Below are 13,677 nucleotides of genomic sequence, written 5' to 3'. Positions count from 1 at the left end.
CCAACATCAACACTCTCAGGTTCCCTGGCTCAGATGGGCCAGATAATCACCCTCTCTCCACAGGGACCATCTGGAGGCAGGCAGGGGAGGGAGGTGAGGGCCATATTTTATTTCCATAAAACATAAATTCACTCATCTGCTGGTGAGATGAAAAAAAAAAAAAAACATAATTTTTTTTTTTATTCCCCTCTTCTTGATTTGCACAAAACATCAACACACGAGCACAACATGTAAACACCTGTTTTCCGGAGACGACAACATCACACACGTGTTCACGCTCACAGCAGTGTTCCCTCTCATCTCTGAGTGTCTCCAGTTTGATTGACGCCGCTATCCCTGTAGAGATCAGAGGACAGGCTCTGTGATTATCATCTCACCGTGGTAACCGAGACACCCCTAATCCCATAATAATCCTTCACAGTCAGTCAGCACAGTAGTGTTCTGACCTCCTGCAAGGAAAACAACATGCACACAAATACACGTGCATGCACACACACACACTTTTTTTTTTATACTAGACGAAACAAACTCTGACTACAGTTTGTCATGCACCACCATTTAACTCTATCGCTGCCAATAACTGCAGACATGAAGCAGCACCTTGCACGTGTTTTTGTCCTATTTTGTACATTAATGAGAAACACTTCCTCCGAACTCTGTCACATTCACTCTCCTGCTGCCTCTCATTTCCAACGACAATATCTGCTGTATTATAGCTGTCAGGTTTGGAAACAAATCAGAGATACTGTTGCACACTTTGAACATAGACGCAACAACCTGGTGACGTCTGTACGTTCTCACAGTTAAACCTGTAGTAGGCGGAATATTTTTGGCATCAATTGGTCATAAATTCCATAATAACCTTTCAGCGTATTGTAATTCAAGTTTTCCGAAAGATAACTAGACTTCTGAGCCTCCTCATGGCTCTGTTTTCAGGCTTTAAAACATCTATCCCGTGACGGGAGACTTTGGCCAATCACAGGTCATTTCAGAGAGAGAGCGTTCCTATTGGCTGTTCATTCAACGGAGGCAGCTGTCAATCACTCGCGAACTCCGATCAAACGGTCAAACTAGGCAGCGCTGATCAAATATGAATCAATATTCTGTTATTGCAATGCTTATTTCTCGCCTCAAATGTTTTCAGAAACATCTCGTAGTGAGTTGTTTAGCTGTAAAATGAGAAAGTTTGCTCCGGCTGGTGGGCGGTGCTTGGTATTCCCTCAACTGATCTCAACATGGCTGCCGGGTCACAAACTTTCAAATTTTATAGCTAAACAGTACACTACAAGATGTTTCTGTAAACATTTGAGGAGATAAATAGACATCACAGCTGCCTAGTTTGACCGTTTTCCTTCGGAGTTCGCGAGTGATTGACAGCTGCTCAGAGACGTCATGCTCTAGCTCGGCTCTGATTGGTTGTTTTCTTCCGGTCTGTGAAATCTAGCAGATACCATTAGGGGCACTGGAGGACACAGGGGCACATGATTTTTTTCGGATAAAGATCTCATGCACTACTGTCAGGATATAGTGACCGTTTTATAAAAATAACTTTTTTTAATCATATTTGCTCCATTTCTAGTTAAGCTTTAATGACGTATGTTCACAGTGCACATTCATGCTCTGTGAAGTGACTACAGCTCCAATTCTGCCCACTGCAGCTTTAAGTTGCAGTTATTTCTTTTAAATTATTATTCTCTTCTCTGTGGTATATTTAGTGTTTTAAAAAGTGGAAAATTAGAATAAAACTCTTGATAGTAACATTTTTAAAAGTTACCATCCACTAACAACCTCTGTGCATTAGCAGCTAATGTCCAGTGAAACACTAAGGTCACCAGTTCAGACAAGTCTGATCAAATCCAGAAGCGACTTATGTATGTATAAATATGGATATACTAAAAATACATACATTGCATTGCACATGGATAAAGAAGTACTGATGAAGTCAAGGACAGGTGGCCTTTTTCAGACAACCACGTACATTTTAATTAATTTAAATTCACGGAGATTAGGCTTTTTATATTTCCAGCAGCGGCGATGTTTTTTCAAAATACTGTAAAGAAGAGAACAGCAGTGGTGTAGCACTAAGTATTCACAGCAGAGCCATTTCTTTTTCACCGGGCATTGAAGACATTTAAATAACACCATGCCAACTCTTGATTCTGGTTTTAAGGTATATGAAATCCTTTTTCATTATCAATATAAGGGCAAAGTCATGCCTGGTTTCATGCCATACTAACAAGTTATAGGTGGGTCAAACCATCTATGAGTGTTCTCACTTTTCTTCTCTTCTTTTAATGACATGTTTTGCCCTCTAACCTGTGTTTATTCATCCCTCTGTATGTTCACAGTGCACATGCATGCTCTGTGAGGTGTCTACAGCTTTTCTGGAGAAGTGGAGTGATGGCTGGTCCGCTCCCATGAAGCCCTAAACTGCAGTGAGATGTGCTCAAAGGGGGGTCTGGGAGTCAATGGATGTCACTGTTTAACAAGCTGTATCAGCACTGGTCTATAGACAAGAAAAACTGCACACTGCAGACAGGACAAAGAAAGAGTGTGTGTGTGTGTGTGTGTGTGTGTGTGTGTGTGTGTGTGTGTGTGTGTGTGTGTGTGTGTGTGTGTGTGTATGGTAATAACACATGACTACGGTTAGCAAGTTGAAGGGGCGCACACCCTATGCACACACTACGGGGGGTCCAAATGGGTCATTATTTCACCTCCTGGGAAGAAATTGGTTGCCCTGCTTTAAATTTCTCTTTTTTTTCTTGGTGGCAAAGTGAGCCACAGTGAAGCTCTCAATATCCAGGTATACCTGTGATTACTTATGACAATTTGGATTTCATTACAATACTTGAGGATTTGATATTCCTGCCGTTCTTTTATTCCTTCCACTTGAGGTGAATTCGTTCTCATAAAGTTCTCATGTATTGTAGAAGTTCAGGGTAAACACAGAGAGGAAAACTCTAGTGATGATGGCTTGAAACTCAAGATAGATTCCTCTTATAGGCTAGATTAGATTGCTATAAGTTATTTACATCTCACACACACAGTAACATGGTGCAGTAAAGCTGATTAAAGGTGAAATGTGTAAAATCTGAAAACTTACACTAAATTTTGGCAAGGAAAAACTGGCATGGACATTTTCAAAAGGGTCCCTTGACCTCTGACCTCCAGATATGTGAATGAAAATGGGTTCTATAGGTACCCACGAGTTTTCCCTTAACAGAGATGCCCACTTTATGATAATCACATGTAGTTTGGGGCAAGTCATAGTCAAGTCAGCACACTGACACACTGACAGCTGTTGTTGCCTGTTGGGCTGCAGTTTGCTAATTGATTTCCAATTATAAATATATATATACATACATTTGCATAAAACAATCATATTTGCCCACTCGCATGTTGATAAGAGTATTAAATACTTGACAAATCTCCCTTTAAGGTACATTTTGAACAGATAAAAAGTGTGTGATTAATTTGCAATTAATTGCGATTAACTATGAATCATCATGCGATTAATCATGATTAAATATTTTAATTGATTGACAGCCCTAATTTGTTTGCATGTTTGAACTGAAGGGGCTGCAGTAACTGAAAGTTAGTGAAAGAGTCATGCTTAGGATTGTAAATAAATATTTTTACAGAGAAATTAAAAAATTACCAACAGGTGGCACCACAATGGCTAAAGTGTGAGGTTTTCAAGTTAAATACAGTTTCATTCACATGTTCCTGACAAAAGTTATGGTCGAAAACATAATCCATCTTAATTTAGTGCAAATGGACGTGATTATATGTTGTTTGTTTTCTTTCAATCAAGCCTGGCCTGAATAATAGCTTTTAGTAGTGACTATCTATACTGGAGCTTTGAATGTTGCGACAAATGTTTGCAACTAATTGATGAATTGATAATGAATTCTGATTTAGAAATGCCAAAAAAAGTACAAGAAAATTAAAATGAACATCCCATTTTACATCATGGACAGTTGTGTATTCTCCTCTTCCTTCTGCGCTTCATACTGAGAAACATTTGCTAAAGATAAGATTGTTGGCATATACCCATGCTAGACCGTTCAAATTCAATCCAATGGACATTTTTAAGTATCAGAATCAGAATCCGCATGCGCCCGATTTGACTGTTATCAAGCCATTAAATGTACATTGTCACTCGCTATAAGCACCATAGATGTGGGTCAGGAGGGGCCTCCTAAGTCTACTACGTCGTAAAAGTGAAAGCGAAACTTAAATCCAACACTTTCTAACACGTAAAACTGCATGAAATTGCACTGAACATAAACAAAACAGCTTGTTTAGGTTTAGGCAACAAAACCACTGAGTTAAGTTTAGGGAAAAAGATCATTTTTTCGCTTAAAATAACAACATTTTAATAGTGAAACTTAACGCTTGTGAACACCAAGACAACTACACGTTGTTGGTTTCACATGCTGTCTATACTGCAGCGCCTCACTTCGGCTTCTGCTCCTGTCATAATTACTACAGCCTCTAGAGGTCGCTGTCGTCTTGTTTTATTCCTTCTTTATCCACCATGTGAATAGATGACAAAACCTACTATAGCAGGGCCCTACTGACCCACATCTATGAGGTTTATAACCTCTGATAACGCACTGATAATGGCCTGATAACAGTCTAATCGGCTGGATCCCAGAACAGTTTTCAGTTGTTTGTTGGACTTGAATTGACTTTTAATCATTTTCCCTCCATGAATGAGCTCCAATGTGTTCAGCTGCTCCTTTTCCATTATATTTCTTCTAACTAGAGGGCCTTTTTTGGTTATTGTCTGTGCATTGTGCAAGGTCACATTCCTGACAGAGCCGCATTGTGGTTGATATTTTTAAAAATATTTCACTTTTCAATCACATCACAAACATAAAAACATAACAACATCCTGGCATTCTCACCCATATTCACATCTAGAAACACTTAAAATAAATCAGGAAAAAGAAATATTTTTATTTTAAAAAAAGGAGGGAAAGATAAAAAGGATACTGCGGCAGTTTTAGATGACGAGTTATCAAATTACAAGTTATTCCTTACATCTCATTGTTTCACTTCACACATGGGCCCATTGTAATGTCTATGGACTGTCTTGACAGAGCGCCCTGTATAACATAATTCAGATACGAGTATGTGGCCAACCAGTATTCCACGGATAGACAGATGCTGGATTCAGACATCAATAGTCATGTATATAATTAGAATGTAATATACACCCACCCACACATACACATGTGTTAGTGCAATGCCGTATATTCAGCTCTTTTCAATACATAAACATTAGTAAACGGTATTAATTCATGCATTATGGAGCATATTAATAAATTCAGTCAACCAGGATTTAAACTGTGGTATACAGTAGATGCTTTATTCCAACGCATTAGAATTAATTTCTTAGCTATACCATTCAATACTGAACTGCTACAAAAATTACAAACTGCTAATTTTGGTGACCAACCAAAGTTTTCAATTTCTGGATCTGGAGTGAATTCAATATCATATGAAACATGCAGCTGTTGATTGAATCTACACTTTGCAAATACATTTTTATCACAGATGCAATACTCAGTTCTCCAACGTGCTAAAAAGGGCAGAGCACTGTGTAGATGAGCGTACAATAAAATGTGTCAGAATGTGACATCTGCTAGACTCAACCAGCATAGTACGACTCATTTATTTTGGCATGGTACACACAGAAATATACTTTAAGAATAATCAGAAATGGCCTGTGCAAAACAAATACAGTCCATTTATGGCATATGATCTACACGTGCTTTTTCTTTATGTTAACAGACAGCATCAGACGCTCAACGTCACTTTGTCTCGCTCCCCTCTTCTTTCTGTGTCTCAGGTACACACACAAACATGCATAGACACACTTTGGGAAAAGAGTGCACGAGCTCGCTAACGCCACAGGATTTCACATTTTTATGACTGGTCTCAGTGGTGTAACTACAGTACACATCCATCTCTTCGGCATTAGCGTGATAGATATATTTTTCATGCTGCCATTAGGGCTGAAGCCGTATGCTGTGCAAGGCTTGTGTATGCTAATGTGCCCTCTCACACCTGCAGTTTCCAATTACCCCTGAGGAATGGAGCCAAGACTCGGTTTGCAGCCACCAGCAATAATATGAGTAATGGCAAAATTGCACAAGTCCTTTGTGGAAAATTGAAAAAAAGAGAGAAGAAATCAATCAAGAGGGGGTTGGAGAGGGCATGGAACAAGAGGCAAGAAAAGGAAAGAGAGGTGAAGGCAGGGAGGGAAAGAGGAAGTGTGAGGAAGAGAGCGATGCAGCGGTAAAGCACGCTTTTGCCTTGAAATTTCTGTCACCACACTTCTACTGTGTGCTGATTTCCCCCGCTTTGAGCAACATTTTACAGCACTCTAGCTCAGTCGCTATCAACTTTTTGGGGTTTGATGCTTTTCCTCAGATCAGAATTCAGCACAGAGATGAACAGAAAGATGTGATCTGAAATAGAAATGCCCAGAAGCATCCACTCAGATACATCCATCTTGCTTTCCCGAATCATCTCAGGCTCCTCAATCATCTGTGCTCGGCTTCCCTAACTGATTTTGTTTTTCCCCTTTCTTGTGCTCGGGCGAACCGAGCCAACTGTGTTTTCCCTTTCTTCTACTCTCTCTGCTCCGCGCAGACAGAGCCAACTATGCTGATTAGATATTTGTTATGACCACGTGAGAGAGAGAGAAAGACAGATGATACTTGATAGGCCTATTTTCTGGGTATTGAGATGCTGATAGTGTGTGTGTGTGTGTGTGTGTCAGACAGGGGGGTATTAAGGGTCCTGGTGGCTGCTGGCCTCGATAACAGGGGGCGGAAAATCAATCACCCCCTTTGACAGCCATGTGAGTAGCCCCGCCCCTCTATTTCCCCCCCTCCTCCTTCCTGTTTCTCTCTGTTTCTTGTCAATGTCTGTCTGTCACTTATAGAGGATGATGTACAACATACATGCAGGCAACCATAAGCACAGATATAAGCCCATATAGACACACACAAATAGAGTTTAAGCAGGCACGGGGCACCTGGTAAAAGCCCTGGCAGGATTAGTGAGTTGTATGAGTCGGTTACGGTGAGGAACACATGTTCAGGTCACCGTCTCTCTGACTGCACTGTGTTATTGCTCCAAACACTGTTCTCCTTAGTACACTCCCCTCTTTGCTTTGCTTTTCTCTCTCCCTCTCCATCCACAATCCCCCTCTCTTTCTCTCCCTCCATGCAAGTGTGTGTGTGTGTACACAAGCTGAATGTGTTTAAGGGGTGAGGAGGGGGGCATCAAATCCGTAGAGAGGACTTGGCAGTTGCTCTTCTCCCTCTCGCTTCATTGCTTCGGTCCTCCCCAAATCCTATTTCACGGTGCCAAGCATCCGCTCCCTGGGATCTCCAACAGCTCCCATCTCCAGACGCAGGTTTAAGCCCCTCTCTTGGCACCCGGACCGGGCATGGAGAGAGAAGGCATGTGACGCACATCAGCACCGCCAGAGACACAAACACACCTATTATCTTTTGCTCAGAGAGGGACCGGCGTCCTGCAGCGTGTGCAGTGCTTACTCACATAATCTTTAGTCTCACAAGCCGCTGTTAGCTACGTTCAGTAACCTCTGACACGAGCCGAGAGGTCACGCATGAACCTGTGAGCCGGTTCACTCCAACGCACATTCACTCATTTATCGTGTTAAATCACTCAAGCAGTCACCAAACACACTCAAAAACTCATTGAGTCAAGTAACAACAAATCTGTTGAAGCTTCATGAATTAATAAACAGTAGACAAAACACTATAGGCCTAATTGTCACCTTGTGTTAATTTGCTCCCCCATGATACAGGGTTAACTAATGCTTTAACGGTACTCCAATTACAACTAATCAAAGCATTTAATTAGCTGCCAAATTACCTGAATCTACACCAACAGGGCCATGGAGTGAGACGCATGTTGCGTTTTAAGAAGCAACTAATGTGTTTTTGCGTAAAGGCCACTAGATGGAACCAAATACCTGAGTTTACTTTTCTGTTGCACATAAATAGCCAGTAAGAAAGGTCCTAATTTTCCTAAATAATACACTATTACCACTATTAGCCTTTGAACTCACTTTCAAATCTGGTGATGCAAATTAAGGAAATCAACTGAGGGAATCTTGATTCCATTCAGATCCTTGTAGATATCTTCACCATCAGCCAAGCTGAAAGGGCCAGTACGACTCTGTTGAGATACAGAAAACAGCTATAAAGTACAAGAGTTATAAAGCTACCAGGGATCCAATGACTTACAATTTGTAGAATATGTATATAAACACTACTTTAACACCAATTTTTATAAAAATAATGACAATAATGTCAATAATAACAATAATATTCATAATGATAGTAATAATGACAAGAAGTTTATGATTATTATTAATACTACTACTACTACTATTATTATTATTATTATTATTATTATTATAAAAATACTGTGAAAATTAAAACTACTGCATAATCATAACATCTCCTTTATCTTTGTCCTTTTCCCCTCTATGATCCTCAAGGGCAGGAGTACTCAAACGTTTTGTGGCCAGTGACCTCTTACAGGAGATAAACTTTTGTAACACCAATTAAGCATTATGCTTAGTACCATTTGTACCCCTAGATACCATTGTATGTACTATTTGTATAGTATTAGTATATAATATACACACTAGTATCTATTTGAATCATGTTAACATAACATAAGATAATATAAGATGAGATAATCCTTTATTAGTCCCACAGCTTGGAAATTTGCAATGTTATTGAATGTTAATAGCGCTTATATACCTTTTAAACAGAAGGTGATTTTATTCAAATTCAGCATCTGGACTCAACTTGACAGCATTTATACTTTCCAAGTAAGTTATCTTAAAAGGTTTCAGAAAATGAACAGTAGCAAGACTGGCATAGTCCTAATAAATCCAGATATTTAAACATATCAATCTAAAGCTGACTTTCAATAAGTGCTTCAACTTAAAAATAATGAACCTATTGTTGTGTGTCACAATCAGAGTTTCTATTGGCCCAAAGCTAACATGGGTGGGAGTAATTGACACAATATGCTTGTTTTATTGGTGCAAATGGTCCCCATCTGTAGATATGCACTTATTAATACAGCACAATTTTATAATTTATACAAAAAAAAAAATCACGAACACCCTGACAGAGTGCCACGGACCCCTGGGGATCCCCGGCCCCCACTTTGATAATCCCTGCTCTAGGGGTCTTGCAGCAGCCAGCACAAACTCATGACTCATTTATTAGGATTCATTCATATATAATTTTTTTGTTTATAATTCGGTTATATAAAATATTCCCACCTCTTTTTGTACCCAACAACTAATGTATTGCCAATTTGCTTTGATAGACATGAGTTATGTTTACAAGCCAGGCAAACCACAAACACAAGAAGCTCTGTTTACATTTCTAAAATCTAATGATATAACTGTAGTCAACTCTGTAGGCTTTTATACTTGATTACATTTGGGATTTGAAGAATATCTACAGAGCCCATGCCTTGCAGCAATATCTGCTTATCCAAACCTCACAAACCTCTTGCCATGCTCTATATTCTTTATTTTCAGCAGCCAGCGAGTTGATACAGGGATAAATTCAAATCTACAACATAATAGGATCCACTGTTTGTGCTGACAATAGTACAGAGTCAGCTGCTCGCGCCGCAACGAGAGCTGTAATGATTAAACAATATATGAAAAAAAATATACTAAAAATGTGGTCACCGCTGAAAAAACATCACTGGAAAGCAGTTTAAGGTTTCAGCCAATAAACAACATGTCAGCATATAGCAGTGGCTGACTGAGCCTTCATATTGTCTCAAGTTCAAGCTGTTTTTTGTTTTTTTACAATATTACAATAAATAATGTTCTTTGAACAGCATATTGAGTATTTGATATGTCTACCATGTGACTGAATAAAGGGCCCCAGGCAAAAATCTGTTGTTGGGCCCCTAATGACCCCCCCCCCCACCTGCCACCATATGTGCATTTGGTATGTACCCAAGTTCTCAGTATAAACAGTGTACACAGCAGACTATACATGGAACTTTCATTATATGCCCCAACACCAATAATCCAACCATACTGCTATGTTGAAATAATACGACCTGGCCCCAGCTTCTCTGTGTGTCACATACAGTAGTTTGTGTTTGTTTGTTTGATTAAAAGAATATGCACCATGTGAGCACTATATAAACTAAGATAATAAAGGTTTAAAACTAGACTTTGGTACAGGGCTCTACAAGACAGAGCCACAAGATTAGCTAATAAAGCAGGATCCATCTTTGTTGATATTTTACTTTTAAATTAACTTGCAGTTCATCATAAAATCAACTAAAATCAACTGACATGCAGTGAACCTGGGGTTTTTGGAGCCCCTGGGAATACATCCATATGTCTAAACATATGGATACTTCACAAATATTGAGCACTAAAACCTAACATGACAAATCTTAAAGAGGACCTTTTATGCTTTTGTGCTTTTCCCTTTTCCTTTAGTGTGTTATATAGTTTACTGGGCATGTAAAAGGTCTACAAAGTTACAAAACCCCAAGTCCACACCAAAGGGAGTTACTCTCCCCCACAGAAGCTCCTGAACTGCCTGAAACGCTTCGCTTGAAGTCACGCCTTTTCTTCCGTAATGTGGTGATGTCACTAAGTAACACATTAGCAGCCGATTACACTGTTGTCAGGCTATTAAATAGGTGTTTATCAGTCGCTATAAGCCCCATAGATGTGGGTAAATAGGGGCCTACTACACCCATAGGTTTTATCATCTAGTCACATGGTAGATCGACGAAAGAAGGAATAAAAGAAGACAACAGAGACCTCTAGCGACCGTAGTAAATATGACAGGAGCAGAAGCGGAAGTCAGGGGACACAAAACACAGGGTTTTCACCCAGGAGACTGGAGTTCACATCCTGTGTGAAACCAACAAAGTGTAGTTGTCTTTGTGTTCGTGGTTATTTTAACCCAAGCATGGTGTTTTTCACCAAGTTTTTTTTTTTTGCCTAAACCTAAAGAAGTCATAGTTTTTTTGCCTAAACCTAAAGAAGTCGTAGTTAGTAGATTATAGTAGGATGTAAACATGCCTCATTTCAACATATTCCGCCATCATCTGATGTGTGTGTCTCGGTGTCTGCAGAGAACGTCAGCAGCTAAATCAATTTGTAAAGTAATTTGACATGTCTTGATTACTACCATAGCACTCATTACCTTGTCATATTAATGTGAAAATCTGTTACAGATATTCAGATGGCAGGTTCTTCCCACGCAGGACCGATGGCAACATGAGGAAAGTAACCCACTGCCCCATATGTAGCTCTCCCTCGGCCACACAGAAGACAGAAGGAAGGCGTGAACAATGACCCAGTTCTTCCACTCAGACGGAACAATAATAGTCGGTCAGCTGTGTGATAATCACAGCAACAGCAGTGGAAACATCAACCTATGCTTCAAAATGAGTCGCTGCAAAATCAAGAACAGCTGCTCTGGAAAAAAAATCAGATATAATCAGATTTGCTGATCAGTACATGAGTTTTTTTTTATTATTATTTATATTCAGACAGTGAGAAATAGTTACAGACTGGATGGAGAAGTCATTGCTGTGAGTTCATCATGCAAAGACTCTAGTCTGTGAGGTGGAAAAAGTGATTTTATCAGCCAGGGATTTAAGATGCTTCTATTCCAAGAAGTCAGCTTTTCTGGTGTTCTTATTATAGCACATTATTCGTATACCTGCTGTGGTGGCACTGTATAAGCTATCTTTTGATTACTATTGTTCTTTCTGTAGGTGTGACCAATTAGAAAAAAGGGAAGAAGAGGCACTCCCATCTCAACAACATGACAATGACATAAAACCCGACATGCATATAATCGTCACAGCCCATAAACAAAGAGCATGTTGTAATCTGTCCACTGAGGAAGACTCATCATTAGACAGTAAGTGCCCCTGGGTCTTGAGGGAGGTAAACAGCAGCATCAAGCATTAGTAGGTCGGAGCTGAAAGTGCTGGATCCCTATGCATTATTAATAGTGTCTGTGCTAATTGAAAGTCATAACTCCCCAAATGAAACGTCTGGGGCAGACATCACGCCCTGCCGCCCCGCAGACGGAGGATCCCCCTATAAATGGAGACGCAGCTAATTTTAGATTTTTCTCTTTGCTCATAAATGCAGCAGGGTTTTGTAAGATTTCTGAGTCACATTGTGTCACAACAATGGCTGTTGTGTAGCTGCAGTAAACATGAGCTCTGTTACATAACAGACTGTGAGCTTCAGTGTTTGCTTATTCTGTTAACTTATTATTTCTGCCTGTAGACTTGTAAAATTTTTAACTTCATTGTATTGATGATCATTTTGATATTTCTTTCTATTGGTTTGTTGGTAATATGATGTTAACAAGTCACCTGAACTCCTACATCTTTGCTCTCAACTCTGACCTCAGCGGAAACAAGTCTTTGACTTTATATTGTCATCTTTGACATTTTGTAGTTGTATATGATTTCCACTTCCTTGTGTCAAATAAACTTCTGATCAATATGCTTAAACTAACGTATGGAAAAGTGTGGCAACGAAAAATAATTGTTCATAGTTTGCAACCTATCTAAAGGCTTTGTTAATGGTTATTAAATAATTTACTAATTCTCCATTAAAAGCAATTAATAACAATTTATGGGTTGTCAGGTTGTAAAAATACTCTTTGACTGCACTGTTTGAGCACTTACTGTATTTCTACAAAACGGCTGATATAATCTGATGATCTAATAATTAACCTCTTATGAACACTTAAAACAACAGACTTGATGGCTTATTAGAAAGTGAGAGACACATTAGCATTTATCAATGGATTATAACTGCCCTATTACCACATAAACACCAGCCAAAGGGATTTTTCAGAATCTTCTAATCCAAAATTAGTATTCCAAATTAGTATAACTAAAGCATATTAATTAACCATTAATAAAGCCATTAGTTACTAGCTTATAAAGGGTTTGGGAAAATGGTACCAAGGACAATTACAACACAGTGAGTTACACTACAAGCTCACTGCTGAGCACAGATATGTGTCTTGTAGGATTATTACTATCGTTGTATAAATATTGCAGTGACTTTCCTGCGCGTGTATGTGCAACACATGAGAGAGAGTGTGTGCTTGTGTGGTCAGAGTATGCTGTGGAAACAAGCGGCTGGCATTTAGGGCATGTGGTGTCTCTGCCTAAATATACTCAGAGGTTAAATATACTGTTACGTGTATTATATATGATATATATAGAATCACCATACAACAATTACAACAAAGAGTTAGACATTCAATTCATTGGGCACACTAACTTAATATATTTACTCAAGTACTGGACTTGAGTACAATACTAATGGACTTGTACTTAAAGCTGAAGTAGGAGAGACTGGAGCAAATATTACTAAAAAATTATTTTTTATAAAACGGTCGCTATATCCTGACAGTAGTACTTGAAACAGGTGACCTGAAAAAAACCATGTGCCTCTGTGTCCTCTGGTGTCCTCCGGTGCTCCCAACGGCACCTGCTAGATTTCACAGACCAGAGGAAAACAAGCAGTAAGAGCTGATCTGAGGTCTGCTGTCCATCTGCTGTCTATGAGAGCCG

Source organism: Sebastes fasciatus, chromosome 14 (genome assembly GCF_043250625.1).
Source record: "Sebastes fasciatus isolate fSebFas1 chromosome 14, fSebFas1.pri, whole genome shotgun sequence".
Lineage (NCBI taxonomy): Eukaryota > Metazoa > Chordata > Actinopteri > Perciformes > Sebastidae > Sebastes > Sebastes fasciatus.
This window is presented reverse-complemented; position numbering follows the sequence as displayed.